The sequence below is a fragment of the Papaver somniferum genome, chromosome 2, assembly GCF_003573695.1.
Source record: "Papaver somniferum cultivar HN1 chromosome 2, ASM357369v1, whole genome shotgun sequence".
Classification (NCBI taxonomy): domain Eukaryota; kingdom Viridiplantae; phylum Streptophyta; class Magnoliopsida; order Ranunculales; family Papaveraceae; genus Papaver; species Papaver somniferum.
Genome location: NC_039359.1, coordinates 102,341,906 through 102,365,848, shown reverse-complemented (window position 1 = coordinate 102,365,848; position 23,943 = coordinate 102,341,906).

The window sequence follows — 23,943 nt, the reverse complement described above, 5'->3', positions numbered from 1 at the left end:
CACCATATCTCGTTGAGTCCTTTTCATTTTTTTTTCATTTTAAACTATGTTTCTCTAAGTGATTAGGTGGGGCACAGGATTCAAGTTGTTACCACTGCTAGGGTGAATTAGAGTGACTGAGTTACTAAAAAAAAAAAAAAGACCGGACCAGTTAGACCAATCGGAATAAGTATTAACACTTGGATAGCAATATGCGTGTGTTCTCCCTGTTTTCGTCGCCTAAGCAAGCGTGGAATGCAGGACCCGTGGGAACTATCGTGTAATCTGCTGACAAGAAGCACGCGCTTGGATCAAAAAGATCTATTCATGCCGTTAAGTTAAAAAAAATGGTTATTGTTATGTGTAGTCAACTGCTGGTTCCCTTGTATTTGCCAGTTTGTTGATCAAGATTTAAGTTATCGACCACTGGTTCCCTTGTATATGCCAGTTGTGTTGATATTAGTCAGACAGGTATCGCAGTCCATTAGGATATGTTCATTCTGGCAGTGGCCTTCAGACAGATATGTGAAACATCGATCATTTGGTTAACATCAAAACCATCTACATTTTTCTATTTCCATCTCCTATTTTTCTATCCATATGATTAGTTTGACTCTGAATATGATGTCCATAGTGCAACTATCTGAGTAGAGCTCTGTCACTTTATATGAATTTTAGTATGCTTGAGTGTAAAATCGTGTACAACAATTGGAATTTCGCATCAGGGTACTTCCTCCTGTAGTCAGTGATTGTAAGCCAACCAAGGAGATTCTTTAGTGCCTTCCAAGGTTCGTTGTAGATAGCTAGGATCTGGAGTAAAAGTTTTGTGGGTACACCTCTGGTAAACCCTCCGGAGACAACACTCCGCCACTAGGGCCACCTAGTGGTTCAACGGCTTACTGCATGTGCTAAGTGTAGTCATTTTATTTTTTAGATTAGATTTGCTCGAGGACTAGCAAATAATAGGTTTGGGGGTATTTGATAGACACATTTTTGTGTCTACTTTGTCCTCAATGTCTGTATTGTTGGAACTCTATTTTTGTACTAATATTGTGTTTTTATGTATTTTTAGGAAATAAACATTTTTGGAAAATTCGGCTCGAAAAGTTGATTTTGGCACCCGGAGGACAAGTGTTATTCGGACTCTCGCTTTTGGATAAGGGGTAACCTAATTACTAAGGGGCACCCAATGTCACCCCCAAGGCATCTGCTATTCGCACCCCAGTTCAGGATAGGGGGCATATCATCTTCAACATTCAAATTCGTGTTTTGGCGGGAAAACCATTTTCACTCCTGACAGATTTTCAATCAGCAAAATGAAGGTGTTCTAGTGCGATTCAATCGCTGAAAATTGGTGAGAAGTTGTGATTTAACATGGAAAAGCTGTTGTGAGTGTTCTCTTAGCTCAAATTTTGCTAGAATTGGCTATCCAATTCACGGGCTCAAAACAGGTAAAACACATGCAGAAGAGTTTCTCTACGACTTCTGGAAGATTTTGTGTGTGTTCTGCTCGTGTTTCATGCATCGAGCAACCTGTTGGAGCATGTGTAATCGAATTGGAGCGTGCTGGACCAGAGAAAACGCGTGAAAAGCTAAAACAGGAAAGAAAATATCCGAAAATATTTTCTTTCACTGCCGAGGATTTGTGGAGTTATGGAGGAGATTCGATGCATGCTTCGGGTTTAAATAGAGTCCTTGGAGGTCAGAGAAAGGGGGTCGAGAGTTTTGGGAGATAGAGAGAGCTAGAGAAGACGAAATCATAGTTTAACAAAACTCTGTTTCTGCTGCTGCATGAGGATGAACACGAAGAACAATAGACTCTAAGAGACTGTCGTTCTTCAATAGTGACAGCGACAGTGGAGTGTAGGTCGTAGTTTCCCAAGACTACAACATTTCATATGTATCGTTCTTGTGTGACGCTTCTTATGGGTCGCACATTAGCTGTTTACACCATTTTCTCTTCTTCTCATCATTTGTAAACCATTTTTGAGCCATAATAAATTATTTTGAGAGTATTTATACTATGATGAGCTAATTCCCTCGTAACCAAGGCAATGGAGGAAGCTATTCACGCAACATAAATGGGTAACTATTTCATTTAATTATATAATTCACCTAATCGCTGCTTTTGCAGAGTTTTAAATTGTTTGCATGATTGTCTTAATTATTTGTTATTCAGTTTGATAGGTTATGCTTGGTTTAATCTCTTGATAATCTATGCTTAAGGTTTACAAATAATGTTTGAGAATCTGTATGATTGATAGTGAATTAAAGATAAAAGAGGACTTAAGAATTGAATAGAGTTTTGAAATATTTATCATTCAATTTTGCATAATAGTGGAATCTAGTGTCTTGGTTACCTCTCGCACCCATTGTTAATAATTTTGTATATAATTTTATTAAATCTTTAAATTTAATCTTCACAAGTCCGAGAGTTCGAACCTCATTATTACAACTTCATCAAAAATCATTAATCACTTCTGCGTCCTTCCAATCCTTTTACTTCCATGAATGCACATACAATTCCAGCCAACCTACTTTGTTACCACGACAATGTAGTCTCTTCGGATTACATCTGCTACCAAGAATTGTTGTCGCTCATTTGTTGATACCAGCCAGAGCTTCACCACAGCAGTAATCACTACAAAAGTAACCTGTACTCCTCCATATTTTAAGTTCCACGTGGAAGAAGTAACAAAATCACCAGTACGAACGCACGATGGTGATGTTTTTATCATGGTCAACTCATAGACACATTTTTGTGTCTGAATTGCCCTCAGTGTCTCTATTGTTAGTGCTCTATTTTTGTACTAATTATGGTGTTTTATGTGTGTGTAGGTATTTTTGGCCAATAAACATTTTTGGAAAAATCGGCTCGAAAAATTATGCGGAACACCCCCCGGAGGATATTTGCTATGCGGACTCTCAGATTGGATAAGGGGCACCTAGTTACTAAGGGGCACCCCAGGACACTCCCTAAGTCAGCAGCTAAAGGCACCCTACTCTGGATAGGGGGAGCCTCTTCTTCTTCACCACTTAAACGAATTTGTTTGGCGGGAAAATTGTTCCAGTTCTGTTCATAACTGCATGGACCGGATTTGAAGAGTTTTGGTCGGAGATTTTGTCCGTATCACAACAGGGTTGCTAACGGCATTGAATGCGTCAAACACAGGGAAGATATTCGAAAGGAAAGGAATGTGACGTGTTGTTTTCATTATACAGGGAAACAAAAATATTCTCAGTTGTATTTTTATTAGTTGGACGTGTGGATAACAGAGTTTTACTCTGACCGAAACTCAAAAATCGACGTGTTGAGAGAGCTTGGAGTGTGATTGAGATAAAGAAGGCTCGTGATTTACATTTGCAGATACGGGAAATCAAGAAAACAATATTCTCGAGTTATGTGAGAAGATACGTGAATTATACTCGAGATTTATTGGTTTATTGAGTATATAAAGGCTGTCGGGAGCATAGAAAAGGAAAAAGGGGAGTTTGGGATAGTTTAGAACTCTACAAAGACATAAATAATCGATTTTCAGGAAACTGCTGTTGCTGCTGCCATTGAAGAACACGAGGAACATTGACCCACAGAAGCAGTCGTTTTTGCTAGAGTATTTGCGACTGCTCAGCGACAGTCTTAGAGCTACAGTAACAGTGACACATACTCTGTGTCGTTCTTTGGTTTGCAACAATTATAAGCGTTACAAACCCGGTTTTGAATTATTTCTCCCTTTTCATCATTTGTAAACACCATTTGAGCAATGAAATCAACTTTTGAGCGTGTTTCCAACATGATAATGAGCTAAATCTCCCACAACCAAGGCAATGAGGAAGCTATTTACGCATGAATAATTGGTAACTATTTTATTTTCTCTAATTTATAATTCACTCAATCACTGCTTTTGCAGAGTTTTAAATTGTTTGCATAATTTTCTTAATTAGTTGTGATTCAATCTTATAGGTTATACTTTGTTTAGTCAATTGATAATCTATGCTTAGGGAATACAATTTATATTCGAGGATTTGTTTGATTATTTGTGAATTAAGAAATAAGGGACTTAAAAGATGATTAGATTTTTGGATTATTTGCCATAATTTATTCATGTGCGATAGTGGAATTAGTGTCTTGGTTATTCCTAATAATCTTGAATTAAGTTTTCTTCGTTTTTAAATTTCATTAAATCTAAAATCTTTTGCTTTCACAAGTCTCAACGAACTTTTTACTACAACTCAATTTGAAATAACATCAATTTTTGGCGCCGTCGACGCGGACTTGTCTTTAGGCTAGAGTTTTTAGATTTTTTTTATAGGTTTTTATTTGTTTTTCATTTTTAATTTATTTGTTCTTCTTTACGTTTCTGGGTTTTTGTCTTTTCCTTATAGATTTTGGAATTTAGAGCGAAAGAAAAAATTTCCAAAGCTTTTGATGAATACTTAAAGATTTAGAGTAAAAGCAAAGCGAAAGGAGCGAAAGAAAAGGAGAATAAAAATTAATTAAAAAAAGAGAAAGAGAGACAATATTTTTTTTTAGAATTTCTTTTAGATTATCTTTTTCTTTTGGACTTTATTTTCGGACTTTGGACTGTGGACTTTGGGACTCTATTTTTTTTCAAACCCTACGGAAGGGTAGTTTAAATATAAACTGTTTGCAGAGAAGGACGGAGATTACGATATCGCCTCGGCCCCTCGGGTTCGTACATAACATAGGAGTCGTGGCCCAAGTCGACTTTAGCGGTTCATCCCCCGTCTGGTACGGGAGGTAAGTTTGTCGAAACACTCGTGAATCCCCTGTCAGCGAGTTACTGTATTCCTTCGTTTGCATATATGCTGAGGATTTGAAAACGGCTGCTTTAATTTCCTAGTAAAGGGAAAGGAATGGCCATACAAGATAAGGGTACGGATTTCATCATCGTTCCCTTCTTGCCCGCTTTAGGAAAAGGAAACCAAACGCGAACCTAAGCCTAAAATTTGACTAGAACGAGACCTATAGGGTAACGAGCTTAATAGGAAAGTCATTCGAAAAATATTGGTTACTCTTTTGAGCATGCTTCAAAGTTCATGATGGTTTCTGTGAGTTGAATACGCCTCCTTGTAACACCGGTGAGGCCTTGGGTATCAAAGCTCCACTGAGCTTCCCTCGTCTCGATTCAACTTACTTTAACTCGAATTGATTCCAGAGGGGTTTGCTTAAACTGTAACGAATTCCCTTTCGAAGGATTAGAAGTTGGTCTAGAAACAATGTAAGTGGAGCCATCATGCTTTTTGTTTGCTAGAAATCAGTAGGTTTGTTGTGGTGGAGTCAGCCTTGTTTGTGTTTGCATAGAACTTCCCTTCCTTTTAGGATTTCTTTCTTTTTCTTTTGCTTTTCTAGTGTATGCCCAAGGTTATTAAACAGCGGTCTTGGAAAAGAAACACTCTAGGTCGTTTGATTAGTGATAAACCTAAATAGTTCTTCTTGCGAAGGCGGGGAGCTCGAAGACTCTTCTTTTGAGAGCCCTGTTTTTGGAAACTTCAGTTTTGAGAATCTCTCTCTTCGTGAGGAAAATACCCCTAGTACTTCAGTTGTGCCAGCAATGGCAACTTTGAAAGATTACATGTTCCCAACTAGGTCCACCCGAGATTCGTGCATTAAATTGCCAGCCACTACGAATAATTTCGAGATAAAACCTAGTATCTTCAGATGATCCATATATTCTTAGGGAAATATGATGATAACCCTTATTTCCATATTAGGGACTTTGAGGAAATTTGTGGGACAATTAGAATAAAAGACCTTACTGATGAAGTCTTGAAACTTAAGATGTTTCTCTTTTCCTTAAGAGATAAAGCCAATACCTGGTTGAACAACCTACCATCTGAATCCATTGAAACATGGCAGGAACTTATTGCTGTTTTCTATATGAAATTATACCCTAAGCATAAAACTGCATCTGTTAGGCAGAAAATTAGTGCTAGTGTGCAACAAGAGGGAGAGTCTCTTTATAGGTTTTTAGAGAGATTCAATGATCTCCTATCCCAGTGTCCTCACCATGGATTTGATAAGATGAAACTCGTAGAGATTATTTATGATGGTTTAGACTATTCAACCAAAGCCATGGTTGAGTCTATGTGCGCTGGTGAGTTCACTAGTAAAAGTGTTGATGATGCTTTTACCTTCTTAGGAGCTATCTCTGAAAAATCCCAACAGTGGGAGTCTTGTGTTGAACCCCCCAAAAGACTCTTGGTCAATAGAAGTAGCACCAATGTCGTAGATACAAGCTTCGGGTCTGATGCTAAGTTTGCTGCTTTGTCTAGAAGGTTGGAAGCTTTGTAATTGAATCATCCTAAACATAAGTATCTTGTTGTACCTGATGATAGGTTTAGAGCCTCTCAAATGTCTAGTTGTGGAGTAGAACCCAACAACTTGTTTTGGGAAGGTCAGGTTAGTGAAGAGCAAGCCCATGTTGTCTATAACAATGTTAGGTTTGAGAACCGTCAGAAGTTTGACCCATACTCAGAGATTTACAACCCTGGTTGGAGAATCCATACTAATTTTTCTTGGTCTAAGGGTCAGCATCAAGGACACTCTAGTAATTCTCAGCCTCCCCCAGGTTTTGGTTATGCTAAGAACTCTTCAGGTCAACCCCAGTTTCAGAATGAGAAAAAGATCTCCACCTTAGAAGAAACCCTTATTATGTTAGCAAAGAACCATGAGATGTTATCAAAGAACCATTATGGTTTTCAAGAAGAAACCAGGCAGAATTTTAAGAATAATTCTCAGTCTCTTGCTAACTTAGAACTTCAAGTCGGCAAAATAGCTAAGTTTCTTAGTGAAAGAGAAAATGGAAGGTTCCCTAGTCAAACTAATCCTAACCCTAAAGGAGAGAAATCGTACAATCATGTGAATTCTATAACAACCCTTAGGAGTGGAAAGAAAGTTGAAAATATGGTTTCCATGCCTGATAGTGAACATGTTGTAGTTCACCCTTCTGAGCCAGAAAATGAGGAGACTGATAGAGTCTCCAAAGAGACCAATGAGGGTCCTGCTGAGCCCGACTTTGTTCCCAGAGCCCCGTTCCCCCAGATGCTAGTTCCAACTAAGAGGGAGTCCAACTTTAATGATATATTGGAGGTTTTTAAGCAGGTTACTGTCAACCTCCCATTATTAGATGTGATTAAGCGGATTCCCTCTTATGCCAAGTTTCTTAAGGATATGTGTACGCGAAAGCGAAAACTTAGTGTCCAGAAGAAAGCCTTCCTAGCTAGTCATGTGAGTTCTATTATTCAGAATACCACTACTCCTAAGTATAAAGACCCAGGGTCCCCTAATATTTCTTGCACATTAGGTAAACACCATGTCGAGAAATCTTTGCTTGACTTAGGAGCCAGTGTGAACTTACTGCCATACCATGTGTACCTTAAGCTAGGACTTGGTGAGATGAAACCTACCCAGATGACACTTCAGTTAGCTGATAGGTCCGTTAAAATTCCCCCTGGTGTGATCGAGGACGTTCTTATTGAGGTCGACAGGTTTATTTATCCAGTGGATTTTGTTATCCTAGATACCCAACCTGTCCCTGACCCAGAGAACCAAATACCAGTGATTTTAGGTCGCCCGTTTTTAGATACATCCAATGCGATCATTAACTGTCGAAATGGTATTATGAATTTGTCTTTTGGTGATATGACTATTGAGTTGAACATTTTTAATATTAATAAGCTACCCTCTGAACTAGATGACTCGAACATAGAAGAGGTGAACATGATAGGAATATTAGTCGAGGAGTCATTACCAAACACTTTGTTAGAAGATCCATTAGAAAAATGCCTAGCCCACTTTGGGATTGATTTTGATGATGACGATGTGATTAATGAGGTGAATGCTTTGTTAGATTCAACCCCTTTGATAGACACTAGTAATGGCTGGAAACCTAAGTTCGAACCTCTACCCGTTTCTGAGTCTACCCTAGTTCCTTCATTAGAAAAGCCTCCTAAGTTGGACCTTAAACCATTACCAGATTCCCTGAAGTATGTGTTTTTAGGCCCATCTGAAACTTTACCTGTGGTTATAGCATCCGACTTGGATAGTGATCAGGAAAGTAGTCTAGTGACCGTCTTTCAGAATAACAAGGAAGCTTTAGGGTGGACCATAGCAGACATTAAGGGTATAAGTCCTACTGATTGTATGCATCATATCTATTTAGAGATTGACACCAAACCTTCTAGGGAGATGCAACGTCGACTGAACCCTAATATGAAAGAAGTAGTTCGAACCGAGGTTCTTAAGTTGTTAGATGCAGACATTATCTACCCCATTTCAGACAGTAAGTGGGTCAGCCCCGTTCAGGTTGTTCCCAAGAAATTCGGTATTACTGTAGTCCAGAATGATAAAAATGAGTTAATCCCAACCCGGGTGACCACGGGTTTGCGTGTCTGTATTGACTATAGGAAATTGAACAAGGTCACTAAGAAGGACCACTTTCCCCTTCCCTTCATCGACCAAATGCTAGAGAGATTAGCTGGACGTAGCCATTAATGCTTGTTAGATGGATAATTCGGTTATAATCAGGTTGTTATTGCCCCATAATACCAAGAAAAACCACTTTCACCTGTCCCTTTGGTACCTTTGCGTATAGACGCATGTCTTTTGGGCTATGTAATGCCCCTGCGACCTTTCAGCGTTGTATGTCGAGCATATTTTCTAACATGGTAGAACGCTTCTTAGAGGTCTTTATGGATGATTTTTCAGTGTTTGGTTCGTCTTTCGATGAGTGCTTGCATCATTTGTCATTAGTTTTGACTAGGTGTAAGGAAAAGAATTTAGTGCTTAATTGGGAGAAATGTCACTTCATGGTTCGTTCAGGAATTGTTCTAGGGCATATCGTATCTTCGAAGGGCATAGAGGTAGACAGATCCAAAGTTGACCTTATTAAAACTTTACAGGTCCCAAAAACCGTAAGAGATATTAGGTCATTCTTAGGGCATGCAGGTTCTTATCCTCGATTCATTAAGGATTTTAGTTTAATTTCTAGACCTCTTTGCAATTTTCTTGCAAAAGACGTTAAGTTTGTCTTTGATGATGCTTGTTTAGATGCTTTTGAGAAGCTTAAGAATTTACTCACTACCGCCCCCATAGTCCAGGCACCCAACTGGAACCTACCCTTTGAGATCATGTGTGATGCTTCAGATTATGCTATTGTTGTTATGCTAGGTCAGCGAGAAAATAAGTTACTTCATGTGATTTACTATGCTAGCAAAACTCTGAATGATTCCCAATTGAACTATACCACTACGGAGAAGGAACTATTAGCTATTGTGTTTGCCTTAGACAAGTTTAGATCCTACCTCTTAGGTTCTAAGGTCATAATCTTTACTGATCATGCTGCTTTGAAGTATCTTCTTTCCAAGAAGGATACTAAACCTAGATTGATTAGATGGATCCTATTGTTGCAAGAATTTTCCTTAGACATTAGAGATAAAAAAAAAGGTGCAAAAAATATAGTAGCAGACCACTTGTCTAGGCTTGTTGTGTATACCCTTAATGATTCTCCTCCTGTTAGGGATGGTTTTCCTGATGAACAATTGTTCTTTGTTACCCAAGCACCTTGGTATGCGAATATAGTGAATTATCTTGTTACTGGTCGAATGCCCCAACATTGGGGTAAAAAAGATCGTTCTAGGTTTTTAGCCGAGGTGAAGCACTTCTTTTGGGATGATCCTTATTTGTTTAAGTATTGTCCAGACCAAATTATTAGGAGATGTATACCTGAGAGTGACCAGTCCAGTATTATTTCCTTTTGTCATGATCATGCTTGTGGGGGTCACTTTAGTGCTAAGAAGACTGCTGCTAAGATATTGCAGTGTGGATTCTATTGGCCTTCGTTGTTTAAAGACTCTCATAGTCACTGTGTTACTTGTGAGCGTTGCCAAAAATTAGGAACCATTTCCCGTAGGAACATGATGCCCTTGAACCCTATTTTAGTTGTTGAGGTCTTTGATGTGTGGGGTATTGACTTTATGGGTCTGTTTCCTAAATATTTTGGTAACCTTTACATCCTTGTCGCTGTAGACTATGTCTCTAAGTGGATTGAGGCGGTTGCGTGTAAAACCAATGACCATAGGGTTGTGATTGAGTTCTTGAAAAATAATATACTTACACGTTTTGGTACACCGCGAGCTATAATAAGTGATGGAGGGTCGCACTTTTGTAATGGACCTTTTAGGCTTTTGATGAAGAATTATGGTATTACACATAAGATAGCTACCCCATATCATCCACAAACTAGTGGTCAGGTAGAGGTTTCCAATAGGGAGATAAAGCGTATATTAAAGAAAACAGTTAATCCTAATCGGAAAGATTGGTCGTCTAGGCTTACTGATGCCTTATGGGCTTACCGTACTGCGTTTAAGACCCCCATTGGAATGTCGCCTTATCGGCTTGTGTATGGAAAGGCATGTCATTTACCTGTTGAGTTAGAACATAGAGCTTATTGGGCTGTTAAGCAGCTAAAATTTTCACTTGACAAGGTAGGAGCCCATAGGAAACTCCAGCTCAATGAGTTTGAAGAGATTCGTATAGATGCTTACGATAGTGCGAATGAGTATAAGAACAAAATGAAACTTGTGCATGATAAGAATATTTTAAGAAAGTCATTTTCTCCAGGTCAAAAAGTTCTTCTGTATAATACCCGCTTGCATCTTTTCCATGGAAGTTACATTTTCGGTGGACGGGTCCTTTTATTGTTCGCACTGTCTTTCCTCATGGAGCTGTTGAGATTGAAACACCGGATGGTAGTAGTTCTTCGAAGGTTAACAGTCAGAGATTGAAACCCTTTTTAGAGCCTTTTCCTGCAGGTGATGTTGAGGAGGTCCCTCTGGAGGACCCTGTTTACCCTTGATTGACCATCGAGGCGATTATATGTTGTATATTAGTTTTTGATTTCTCTCTTCACCCAGGTACTATCTTTCCAACTTCTCCTCGTGTTATTTTACTTTTGGTACTGCTCTTTCATTAGAAACATTGAGGACATTGTTATATTTAAGTTTGGGGGTGGGGAAGAACTTTTTAGTTGCATTTTTGAAACTTCTAGCGTCACATAGTATCCGGTTAGCTAAGTTTACATATGGTTTCTCACCGAAAAGATGGAAATTGGAATTGCTAGGGATAACATTCTTCTGAGACATTAGAGAAAAAGACATTGAGATCTTTGACATTCAGGAGAGAACTTGTTCCTTTTAGAGGGTAACCGTGATGTACCTAACCATCCATGATGGAAAGGAAAGTAGGACAGAAGGAAATGCCAGAAAGACGAAGCAACCTCACAATGTAGCCTTAGTTATGGGATTACGACTCTCTCTCAGTAGAAACTTATCATCATCAACAAGCGGAGCGACATAAAAATCTATGAAGAAAGTTGAAGACGTTTAAGGTTTAGAAGCAACAATAGAAAGAATGATTCAAAAAAATCAAAGTTGAAGATTGAGTTACAAGAGAAAATAAAATCAAACGATATACGTTGTTGAAGTTCATGATACCAAGACATTACAAGTTGTGAAGATCCAAGTTCTAAAGTCCTTCTCTAATGGCCATGTAAATTGTTGTCTTGTTATTTTTGTTTCCAAAAAAAAATAAATCAAAAAGTACATTTAAATTTTGTTTAATAAGGCCATAGGGAAGTAGAAATCTATAAGGAAGTTTCAAGAAAGAAATCGAAGAGAAGAATTAATTGTCAAGGTTCTACGAAGTTCGAGAGTTTACCATCAACAGTTGAAGTCCGAAGAAGACGTTGTTTCTACTGAGCACTATGAGAGAGTCGAGGAGAGATGCATATTGGTTGCTTTGTTAGTCCGCTTTCCATATGGCACAAGATCTTTCTAGCACTGGTTCAACTCATCACACGTAATTAGTCCAGCTGTGTAGCAGATGTCCCACTCATTTTTATCTCTCCCCTAATCTTATCCAGCTGTAAAGAGGACGCATGTTACAACGTCTATCGAGCTGTGTAGCGGATATCTCTTTATCTAGCAGTGTTGCGAATGTGTCTCCCCTATTCTTTGTTCAGCTTTAGAGCTGGCACCTTTAATTTCTCTGGCATTGTAGTTACTTGGAGATAGGTTGAGAATCTGTATGTCCTCATAGATCTTTGGATACTTGTGACCAATTAGAAGTCATTGTTTTGTGGGTACACCTCTGGTAAACTCTCCCGAGACTATATCTCGGTCACTAGGGCCACCTAGTGGTTTAGGCTTTTATTTTTATTAGATTTGCTCGAGGACTACCAAATAATAAGTTTGGGGGTATTTGATAGACACATTTTTGTGTCTGAATTGTCCTCAATGTCTCTATTGTTAGTGCTCGATTTTTGTACTAATTATGGTGTTTTATGTGTGTAGGTATTTTTGGCAAATAAACATTTTTGGAAAAATCGGCTCGAAAAATTATGCATAACACCCCCGGAGGATATTTGCTATGCGGACTCTCAGATTGGATAAGGGGCACCTAGTTACTAAGGGGTACCCCAGGACACCCCCTAAGTCAGCAGCTAAACGCACCCCTACTCTGTATAGGGGGAGCCTCTTCTTCTTCACCATTTAAACGAATTTGTTTGGCGGGAAAATTGTGCCAGTTCTCTTCATAACTGCATGGACCGGATTTGAAGAGTTTTGGTCGGAGATTTTGTCCGTATCGCAACAGGGTTGCTAACGGCATTGAATGCGTCAAACACAGGGAAGATATTCGAAAGGAAAGGAATGTGACGTGTTGTTTTCATTATACAGGGAAACAAAAATATTCTCAGTTGTATTTTTATTAGTTGGACGTGTGGATAACAGAGTTTTACTCTGACCGAAACTCAAAAATCGACGTGTTGAGAGAGCTTGGAGTGTGATTGAGATAAAGAAGGCTCGTGATTTACATTTGCAGATACGGGAAATCAAGAAAACAATATTCTCGAGTTATGTGAGAAGATACGTGAATTATACTCGAGATTTATTGGTTTATTGAGTATATAAAGGCTGTCGGGAGCATAGAAAAGGAAAAAGGGGAGTTTGGGATAGTTTAGAACTCTACAGAGACGTAAATAATCGATTTTCAGGAATACGCTGCTCCTGCTGCCATTGAAGAACACGAAGAACATTGACCCACAGAAGCAGTCGTTTTTGCTACAGTATTTGCGACTGCTCAGCGACAGTCTTAGAGCTACAGTAACAGTGACACATACTCTGCATCGTTCTTTGGTTTGCAACAATTATAAGCGTTATAAACCCGGTTTTGAATTATTTCTCCCTTTCCATCATTTGTAAACACCATTTGAGCAATGAAATCAACTTTTGAGCGTGTTTCCAACATGATAATGAGCTAAATCTCCCACAACCAAGGCAATGTGGAAGCTATTTACGCATGAATAATTGGTAACTATTTATTTTCTCTAATTTTTAATTTACAATTCACTCAATCACTGCTTTTGCAGAGTTTTAAATTGTTTGCATAATTTTCTTAATTAGTTGTGATACAATCTGATAGGTTATACTTTGTTTAGTCAATTGATAATCTATGCTTAGGAATACAATTGATATTTGAGGATTTGTCTGATTATTTGTGAATTAAGAAATAAGGGACTTAAAAGATAATTAGAGTTTTGGATTATTTGCCATAATTTATTCATGTGTGATAGTGGAATTAGTGTCTTGGTTATTCCTAATAATCTTGAATTAAGTTTTATTTGTTTTTAAATTTCATTAAATCTAAAATATTTTGCTTTCACAAGTCTCAACGAACTTTTTACTACAACTCAATTTGAAATCACATCATCAACCCACTGACCATACAAGATGCAAACATGTAAACCATACTTGGGGACTGAGGATATACACGGAATCCCTTCACTGTCAAAGCTCAGAAGACACGTTCAACCAAAAGGTCATAGCCACAACAAGGTCATCTACTCTTCAAGGGTGCATCTCAAGAAAATCATCACATATCTTTCCAGAAGACGTCTTCAACACTTTACAAGGCCGCGTAGGATCCCAAGCCTGCTCAGAGGAAAACAACTTCAGAAACTGAAGAAAAATGCGATTGGGGACTGCTCATCGCAGTCCATCCCGACGACCATCAAAGACTCATGAGATAACTCCAGAGACGCGGCTGAAACATTTTCTTGAAGAAACAGAGGGAGCCATGATAAACAACATAACTCTCTCATTCCCACCACTTCACTATCCAGGATATTTCATCATGTGATATTCTGATCACCCCAACGTCACATCCAGAAGAGTACGATAAACTTATATCAAACCCGTGGACGTGGATTCAAGGCGATGCAATGAAAGTAGGATACACATGGGGACTACCAACATGGGACGCTTTCACTCCCCTCAACCAGGTTATTTCTGATTTCAACATCATCACTGTCGAATTTTTACGAGCCGCGGGAATTTCTCAACATGAAGCCGTACATGTGCACCGAAGACTCCAAATCCACGCCACAAAGATACATTCACATATTCTGCCAAGCCATCGGATCTAACAGAAGCATAACTGGGGACTGCTCACCACATCCCGTTCCACATGATATTCCAAGATTCGTAAGATGGTTCGAAGGATTCCACTTGGAACCAAGTCCTTGAAGACTTGATAGTAGCGCATCGCCAACGAAACATCTCCCAACTCGTCTATTTCATCCAGTGTCTCCGGAAGATTTCGACCAATACAAGCATCCACAACATATTGTCATCGCGATCAGAGGGTCCAGGCACTGAACAACCTAAAATCAAGGATGGACCGAAAACGCAACCACATCCATTTGTCCCAAGAATGCAATGGAGTTTGATAAATTTTGGAATCCACTAGAGAGACACTGCAGACGAAAGCACGGATCCGGACGAGCAACAGAAAAAAGAAGAAGGTCATTATCTCTTTTCATGTGGTCGGAGTTTCTAGAGTTTGAAAAAAATAAGGATTCCTTCTTGCTCCATGAAACGGATGACTGGACGCGACTATGTCACCTCGGGCCCGCAACATCCCTCCTGAGTTCTATCAGAATTTTACTGTCGAGTTGTTTTCACCTCCCGAACGAGCTCAAAACCTATATATTCCCGAGTAAGGAGATAGAAAATTCTTTTCCGTTCAGAATGGATGGGCGGACCGTCAAAATCCGAGTTCGTACGAGAATTCTACAGCGATTCTAGTAAGGGGCGCTAATTAGGGTTGCAGCATGCTAAAATCTGAAGCAAGTTGTTACCTTCCCGAAGCCAGTCGTCACCTTCCCAGGGAACTGAAGCAAGTTGTTATCTTCTCGAAGCCAGTCGTCACCTTCCCAGGGAACTAAAGCAAGTTTTTATCTTTCCAAAGCAAGTCATCATCTTCCCACGGAACTAAAGCAAGCTGCCATCATTCCACGGGCCCGCAATTCTTCCTGAATTTTATTGTCGAGCTGTTTTAACCTCCCGAAAAAGCTCAAAACCTAAATATTCCCTCGAGCGGAGATAAGAAATTCTTTTCCGTTCAGAATGGAGGGGCGGACCATCAAAATCCGAGTTCGTACGAGAATTCTACAACGATTCTAGTAAAGGTCGCTAATTAGGGTTTCGGCATGCCAAACCCTTATTCAGACAAAGTTGCCATCATCCCATGAAACTGAAGTCGGTCGTCATCCTTCCAAGGAACTGAAGCCAGTCGTCATCCTTCTAAGGAACTCAAGCTAGCTCCACTCCAAGCCGAGCAACGCAAGCAGCTCCATTTCAAGACGACCAATGCTGACGGCTCTCATTCCAAGCCGACCAACGCCTGCGGCTCCCGTTCCAATACGACCAACGCCTGCGGCTCCCATTCCAAGCTGAACAATGCCTGCGGCTCCCATTCCAAGCCGACCAACGCCTGCGGCTCCCCTTCCAAACCACACCAACTCCAACAAACTCACCAAGCCAGCGTCACGATGTTCCCTAACCCAGCCAAGGTGATGCATGGCCAGACTAAGCCGACGATTTTCATCTCACCACTCCACGGTCTGCACCACCAGTACAATTTATGCAAGGCCGCCAACACGGGGAGCACAAAACTCTCTTTACCTCTCTAAAAAGGTTAGTCGGACCTTCCTGACCATCTTTTCATGACTTGTTGTTTCGATTTTTGTCCTAGCATGTCACCATCTTATGCTTACCTCGCAACGATGCTCCTGTTCCAAGCTAAGCAGGGGACTTAATGTTGATGGTGGTTTTTAGCTTAGGGTTAAAATCGTAAAACCGTACAACTGACATGACGTCACTATGACCATTAGCACATTTATTGAATCGATCAGCATCCCTACGTAAGAATTACCAGGGTACCTTTTTTTTATGTGTCATGTTCCAAGGCAGAACCCTTAACATTGACCGACGTCATCTATGCCAAACCCTAATTCTCATGCTACCGCGCCAAGGCATGCCAACCATGCCAGCCATATCGCCGCGCCAAGGCATGCCAACCATGCCAGCCGCACCACTGTGCCAATGGGAAACCATGCCAGCAACATCTCCGCACCAAGGCATGCCAGCCACATCTTCGCGCCAAGGCATGCCAACCATGCCATCCGCACCACTGTTCCAATGGAAAACAATGCCATCCACATCTCCGCGCCAAGGCATGCCAACCATGCCAGCCGCACCACTGTGCCAACGGAAAACCATGCCAGCCACATCTCCGCGCCAAGGCATGCCAACCATGCCAGCTGCACCACTGTGCCAATGGAAAACCATGCCAACCACATCTCCGCGCAAAGTCATGCCAGCCGCACCACTGTGCCAATGGAAAACCAAGCCAGCCACATCTCCGGGCCAAGGAATGCCAGTCGCACCAATGTGTTAATGGCCAACCATTCCAGCCACATCTACGGCGCCAAGGCATGCCAACCATGCTAGCCCCACCATGCGCCAATGGCATGCCAAACCCTTGGTCGCACCATGCCAAGCCAACCTCACCTTGCCTTAGCCCCAACCATGCTAGCCGCACCATGCGCCAATGGCATGCCAAACCCTTGGCCCCACCATGCCAAGCCAACCTCACCTTGCCTTGGCCCCACCATGCCAAGTCGTCCGTACCAAACCATTGGCCCCACTATGCCAAGCCATCCGCGCCATTGGCCTTGGCCCCACCATGTCGTCCTTCCCTATGCGGCTACCAAAACGAAGGCGTGCGACGATCAACGGACACCCTTCCATCCTAGATGCAAATACTAGCCGTCCAAGGTCGCCAAACAACGCATGGTAACTTTTGTCCCAAAACCCTAGTTTTGGTCATGCCAAACCGCGCCAAGGAATGCCATGCCACATCTGCCAATGGCATGCCAACCACCTTGGCGCGCCATACCATGCCGGCCTTCCCCATGCGGCTACCAAAACGAAGGCGTTCGACGATCAACGACCACCCTTCCATCCTAGATGCAAATCCTAGCCGTCCAAGGTCGCCAAACAACGCATGGTAACCTTTGGCCCAAAACCCTAGTTTTGGCCATGCCAAACCGCACCAAGGCATGCCATGCCACATGTGCCAATAGAATGCCAATCACCTTGTCGTGCCATACCATGCCGGCCCATGCGGCTACTAAAACGAAGGCGCGTGACGATCAACGGCCACCCTTCCATCCTAGATGCAAATCCTAGCCGTCCAAGGTCGCCAAACAACGCATGGTAACCCTTGGCCCAAAACCCTAGTTTTGGCCACGCCACACCGCGCCAAGGCATGTCATGCCACATGTTCCAATGGCATGCCAACTACCTTGCCGCGCCATACCACGCCGGCCTTCCCTATGCAGCTACCAAAATGAAGGCCTGCAACAATCAACGGCCACTTTTTCATCTAAGATGCAGATCTTAGCCGTCCAAGGTTACCAGCTAACACATGTCAACCTTTGGCCCTAGTTTTGTCGCGCCTAAACAAAGCCAAAACCCTAACTTTTGGCCGCGCCTAAACTGGGCCATATTAAAGCCATATTGATCATACTTTCATGCCACTGTCTACCAAACGAAAGGTTGCAATAATCAACGGCTACCTTCCTCTTAAGATGCAAAATCTCGACCGTTGAAGGTCACCACCGAGCCGTCAAGTTTCCCAAGATCAACTTGCCAGAAAACAATAACATGCTACATTTTTTCCACAAAAACACTCGAGACATGAATACATTTCACAAACTGGGGGATGCTCATTGGGTATTGGTTTGGCGGTTTACAGCGTGCGGCGTACACTACGCTCGTTATAAGAAAGTATCGTAAGGATGAGGCGGTTAGTAAATACAGGGAGTAATGGAAACGCTTTTTTTATGGAACATCAATTCCAAGCGTTACCGTTTACCACCTCCTCCCATTTACTCACCCGTTTTCCATTTCTTAATGAGACCAGAGTACGTTTCACTTCGACTTGTATAAATAGGCATTACCTATTTCCACCAAACAACAAGTTCTGGTCAGGAGCATACAACACTCAGAAAATATTTTCTATCTTTCCCATCGGTTAGCTTCCCACTTTCTGATACAAGTCACAAAATAACTACTCTTCCAGAATCAACTATTCTAGTCTCAACACTCTCTTCGCTTCCCACCCCAAAACCAACCCTTCTCCTCCACTTTGTGACCGAAGCAAGTCCGGAACGGCCATTTCTTGGTTTAGGTCGGACTTGTACATATTGATCTCTCGAATCTAAAGTACTCCCTTGAAGTACATTGTTTAGGGTTTAGATTTGTTTCTCACCCACATCACACGAAATTACCGAAACCAGCAGAAACTGTTTTCACCCTCAAACACCTGGTTAAGGGGAATTATTTTTCATGTATCAACACATACAATACAAAGGAGGTGTTGGTGGAATAGTAAGAAAAATGCTTTAGGTGATTACAGTAAAATATGGGATAGTATACCCGAACCAAAATTCCAAGGAGGAATGGGCATAAAGAAAACTGATATGTCAATAAATCTTTGCTAATTAAGTTAGCCTAAAATATGTCCACATCTTCCAATGATCTCTAGGTGAAAATTCTAAAAAAAATATATACTTCCATGAAGTTAATCCTCTTCATGGAACAACTGCTGCTAATGGATCTTGGATATGGAGAGGCATTTCTGAAGATCTTAAGCATGTCAAGCAATATAGCTACTGGGAAGTTGCTAATGGTGAGGATATCACAATATGGAAGGATAAGTGTTTTCCAAGTGTGGATGCGTGTTTAGATAGCACCTTCATGGGACAGGCTTGGTAAATTCCTTACAAATGGAAACCTCAACTATCACTATTTTGACAATAAGATAGAAATTATGCACCGTCTCTTTTTTTTTATATGATTTTTCGAAAAATATATGGACACTGTTGAAGATGCGTATTTTTCGATTTAGGAGTCCTAACAAACGCGCAAGATTATGATCGTATTATTGGTTAAGTTCGATCTCCTGACTTGATTCAATCATTTATTTCTCTATGCCGATTACTTGGTTCTTGTTCAATTGTGATTTACCAATTGTCTTTTAGGTGGATTAACTGAATTAGATCTAAAGGAATTAAGAGAGATAACATAGAAAATTATAATTTTTACTGATCAAATTAGACTGTATACAATGTCTGGGGTTACAAGATTAGCTTCTTGGGATTATATATTGTTACATGCGTATGAATCACACTAAATGTATGTATAATATGGAACCACCCGTTTCTATATGGAGACGATGTCATGATCTATTTTTACTTTACTTTGATGTTAAGTTATCTTCTCGACCTGGAATTTTTATTACTTATCGATCTCCGGATCTTGACTTCTGATATCCTTTGGTATTATTTTTGTTTCCTGCTCTATAACTCATGTCTTTACACGTGTCACGATATTACATGTCTCGTTCTTAGTTATTGAAAATGCGGGGGTCTAACAACCACACCCAATATTTCGTTCGGTAATATGTATGGACTAACTCCGATATAAATTCCAAGAGAATCAACTAGACAGTCAGACTCAATCAAGGAAATACATCCAAGAGTTATATCTCAATTTTTTAATACAATCTGCAATCGAACAGACAGAGATCTGTGAGCCGGATTGATATGAGAAATAACTTGAACGATACCAAAGACCAATGTTCAAGTGTCAATCAATTTGAATCAACAACCAAAGGTTGGATTTACCAATTGATTAAACTATGCACAACCTGTGATATTTCAATTATAGAAACAAATATAATACGGAAAAGAAATAACACAGACATCAGAAGTTTTGTTAACGAGGAAACAACAAATGCTGAAAAACCCTGGGACCTAGTCCAGATTTGAACACCACACTGTATTAAGCCGCTACATACTCTAGCCTACTACAAGTTAACTTCGGACTGGAATGTGGTTGAGGCCTAACCAAGTCTCACACAGATTAAGGTACAGTCACGTTCCTTACGCCTCTGAATCCAACCAGGACTCAACGCACTTGATTCCCTTAGTTGATCTCACCCACAACTAAGAGTTGCTACGACCCAAAGTCAAAGACTTTATAAACAAATCTGTCTCCCACAGAAAAGTCTATTCTGATAGATAAATCTGTCTCCCACAGAAATACCTACAAAGTTTTTGTTCCGTCTTTTGATAAATCAAGGTGAACAGGAACCAATTGATAATACGGTCTTATATTCCCGAAGAACAGCCTAGAAATATTAATCACCTTACAATAACTTAATTATATGGTAGTAGAACAAGTTATTGTGGAATCAAAAAGAATGAGACGCAGATCTTTGTGATTAATTTTTATATATTACCTATCGGAGATAAATCTTGAGCCAATCTTAGAGAAGATAGTACTCAATACGATAGAACAAGTAAGATCAGAACACGTTACAGAGAAAATAGTTGGTTCTGACATCAGAATCCCAATGAATTGTCTTCAAATCGTTAACCTATAATTTTAGGAAAAACCTAGGTTAAAGGGGAATTGACTGTAGTACGCAACTAGTATCACACAGAAGGTGTGGGGATTAGGTTTTCGTTGCTAGAGTTCCCCTTATATAGTCTTTCAAATCAGGGTTTGAAAGCTTAGAAACAAAGCGATCAATATTCACGGTTAGATGAAAACCTGATTTAAGATTCAAGCTAAGTTTGCTTTAAACCAAAGCAATATCTCTCCACTGTTATATGGTCTTAGCTTGTTACACACAAATGAAATATACCTTCATTTAGATATGGGTAACTGTACCTAAAGGTGTATATTGAGTTGGCTCAACAATAGTTAACCAAAGTTAGCCATATGAACACTTTTGTATTAACCACATTCATCCAACACTTATAGATCAAATGATGATCAAATGAATCTAATTGTGTTACTCATAGAGTTGTTCAATTGTTCATATTCTCATAGAAGTATACAAGACACAATTGAAACAAAATCGGATCGATTCAAAAGAATCAATTCATGAACATTTTAGCTACGGTTTGCAATGATTGCATTCCTTAATATATAAATGTATTTTTTCATGAGTATGAAATCATATTTAACCGATTTTAGAACTTTAACCAACTTAGTTTGCAAACGGGTACGCAAACTTAAGTTTCGGACTTTGGTCATGTACGACAGTTCGCAAACGGGTATGCATACTGTCGTTCCGGACCGAACTCATGTGAAACCGTTCGCATACTGTTTGCAAACTTGGTTCACGAACTTTAACAGTTAAAACCGTTCGCATACTGGTGTGCAAACTTACTTCCCGGAGCTGAATTACTGGTATGCATACTGTGTTATATCCAGACAATGGTTAATTGTTTTAAACTCCCATTTCAATTATTGAAACATCCTTAGAAGACGACAATAGTTTTCTCACACAAATTATTAGCTTATAAGTAATTTTCAAGTGATTTAATGATCAATACGAAACACTCCGAGTCGACATCAAATGACTATCTCACACAAATCATATAAGATGTTTCAAGGAAATTTTCACATGATCATCTTTTGACTTATTATTTAGCTTCCAACAAATAAATTGTTTCCAAATAAACTCGTCAAGAATAATGATGAACGTAGCTAAAGAAAAAAATCTTTCTAACACATATTTCGAGGAATAGATAAGCGAGTTAAACTCATCTCGAAATATCAAATGTGTATAATATAAAAGTCTAAATAGACATATGACTTAGTCTCAATAGGAGATAGAATTGAATAAACTTCTGAGTGATAAATAAGTTTTAGTCTCCACATACCTTCTATTGATGAAGTTCCTCCAATCTCTCCTTAGTAGATTCGTCTTCGATCGATGAACATTGTGAAGTCTAAAGCTCAACTACACATTCTATCATAATCCGAGACGTATCTATAAGTAGACTAGAAATCAAGACTTATAGTTTTGATCACCTAAACTTGACAAACAAGCTTGAGATAGCAATGCTTGCAAGTTCGGCCGAACAATGCTGTAATGGTTATATTATTATTTTCAGGCCATACTCGAGCTGAAGACTTGTCATTTTTATCTCGACCTAAACTCTATCTCGGTGCTGAGCTCCAAGACCTTACAGTTGTCAAATTTTTTGTAGATGCTATATTATGTCATCTACATATTCCCCCAGTTTATTTAAAATATAGTCTTCCAAGTGTATTTTATTTAAACTTGGTTTAGTATTTCATACTTTAATAGCTCATCTCAAAGATATGCTTTAACAGCTGATCAAGATGCCTAGATATTAGATTTTAAGTTTTTTCTTTGATCGAGTTACCTCTCTCTTTCTCCCAAAAACAGAAGTATCTTTTGATAAAGATGTTGGATTATCAGCTAGCGATCTAGGTGATTCCTTCTCGACCTTTTCTAATTGCTTGCTTTGGAACCAAGCAATCAATATCCCCCGTTAGATGAATCTTTGAATCTAAGAATAGTTCTATATTTATCTCTAAACGGATTCGAAACATTCCCCAATAACATCAATGACTCATATCACAGTTCCAGGATATTTTCGAATGATAATCTTGAATCATGATTTTGATTATGAACAATGAATTTTTCTTAACCGAAATTCATCAAGTATGAATGTTAATTAAGATTAGTCATATTTCGAGGACTAATTACAATATGAATCTTGACTCTAAGTTCTTGATATGCTTACGATAGTCTAATTAGTTACACGACGACGTCTCAAAGATACAAAGGTGAATATAACTTGAGAAATAGGTGGTTCAGTCTTCACTTACCTTTTGTTGAGGAAGTTCTCCAAAAGTTTTGGTTGATCTTCGCCTTCAAATGGTAGAACGCAATGATGGCTGCCCTGATGTTTCGTTTCTCAACTACATCTTTTATCCTAGTCCGAGATTTAACTAATTGTATACTAGAAATCAAGATATAGTTTTTAACAACTAAGTTTGACAACAATCTTGAGATATCAACACTTGTGTGTTCGACCGAGCAATGCTCTAACAAACATGTTCAGGCATTTGCTTCTAGGAATGTCAGTTCTGCTTGGTCCACGAATATTCGGACAAGTCAAAAAGGTAGTATGCAAAATCGGTTAAAGAAGAACTCAGAAAATCCATCACAAATATGGGTTCCTAAGGATACTCATACATCTCTTGAAAAAATTGGTACACTCATCAATGACACGATCCAACAAGCTAACATGAATTTGATCATTACAGGATATAAAGATCTTATTGACAAATTGTTATCCTCATCCACACAATCAGGTAAGGATTCAAATCTTGTCTCCTTCCATGTTGATAGTAAATTTGATGATCACTTTTCATGTCCAAAAAGAATATTCTCAGTGAAAGGAAGAGGTAAAAACAAGGGTAAATGTCAGCATAATTCCCCTGGTGAGAGTTCGGCTCACCCTTGTGCAAGTTAGTCACAAGTCTTGGAACCTTATCCATAAAAATCCTGCTAACAGGTGTACTGTTAGTCTTAAATAGTGTTGTGAGTGATGAGCTATTATAATCTTTTTCATATTGCAACCTTTATGTATTTCTATGATTATCACAATCAGACTTGGTCCATCGGTAAGCATTTTCTGAAAA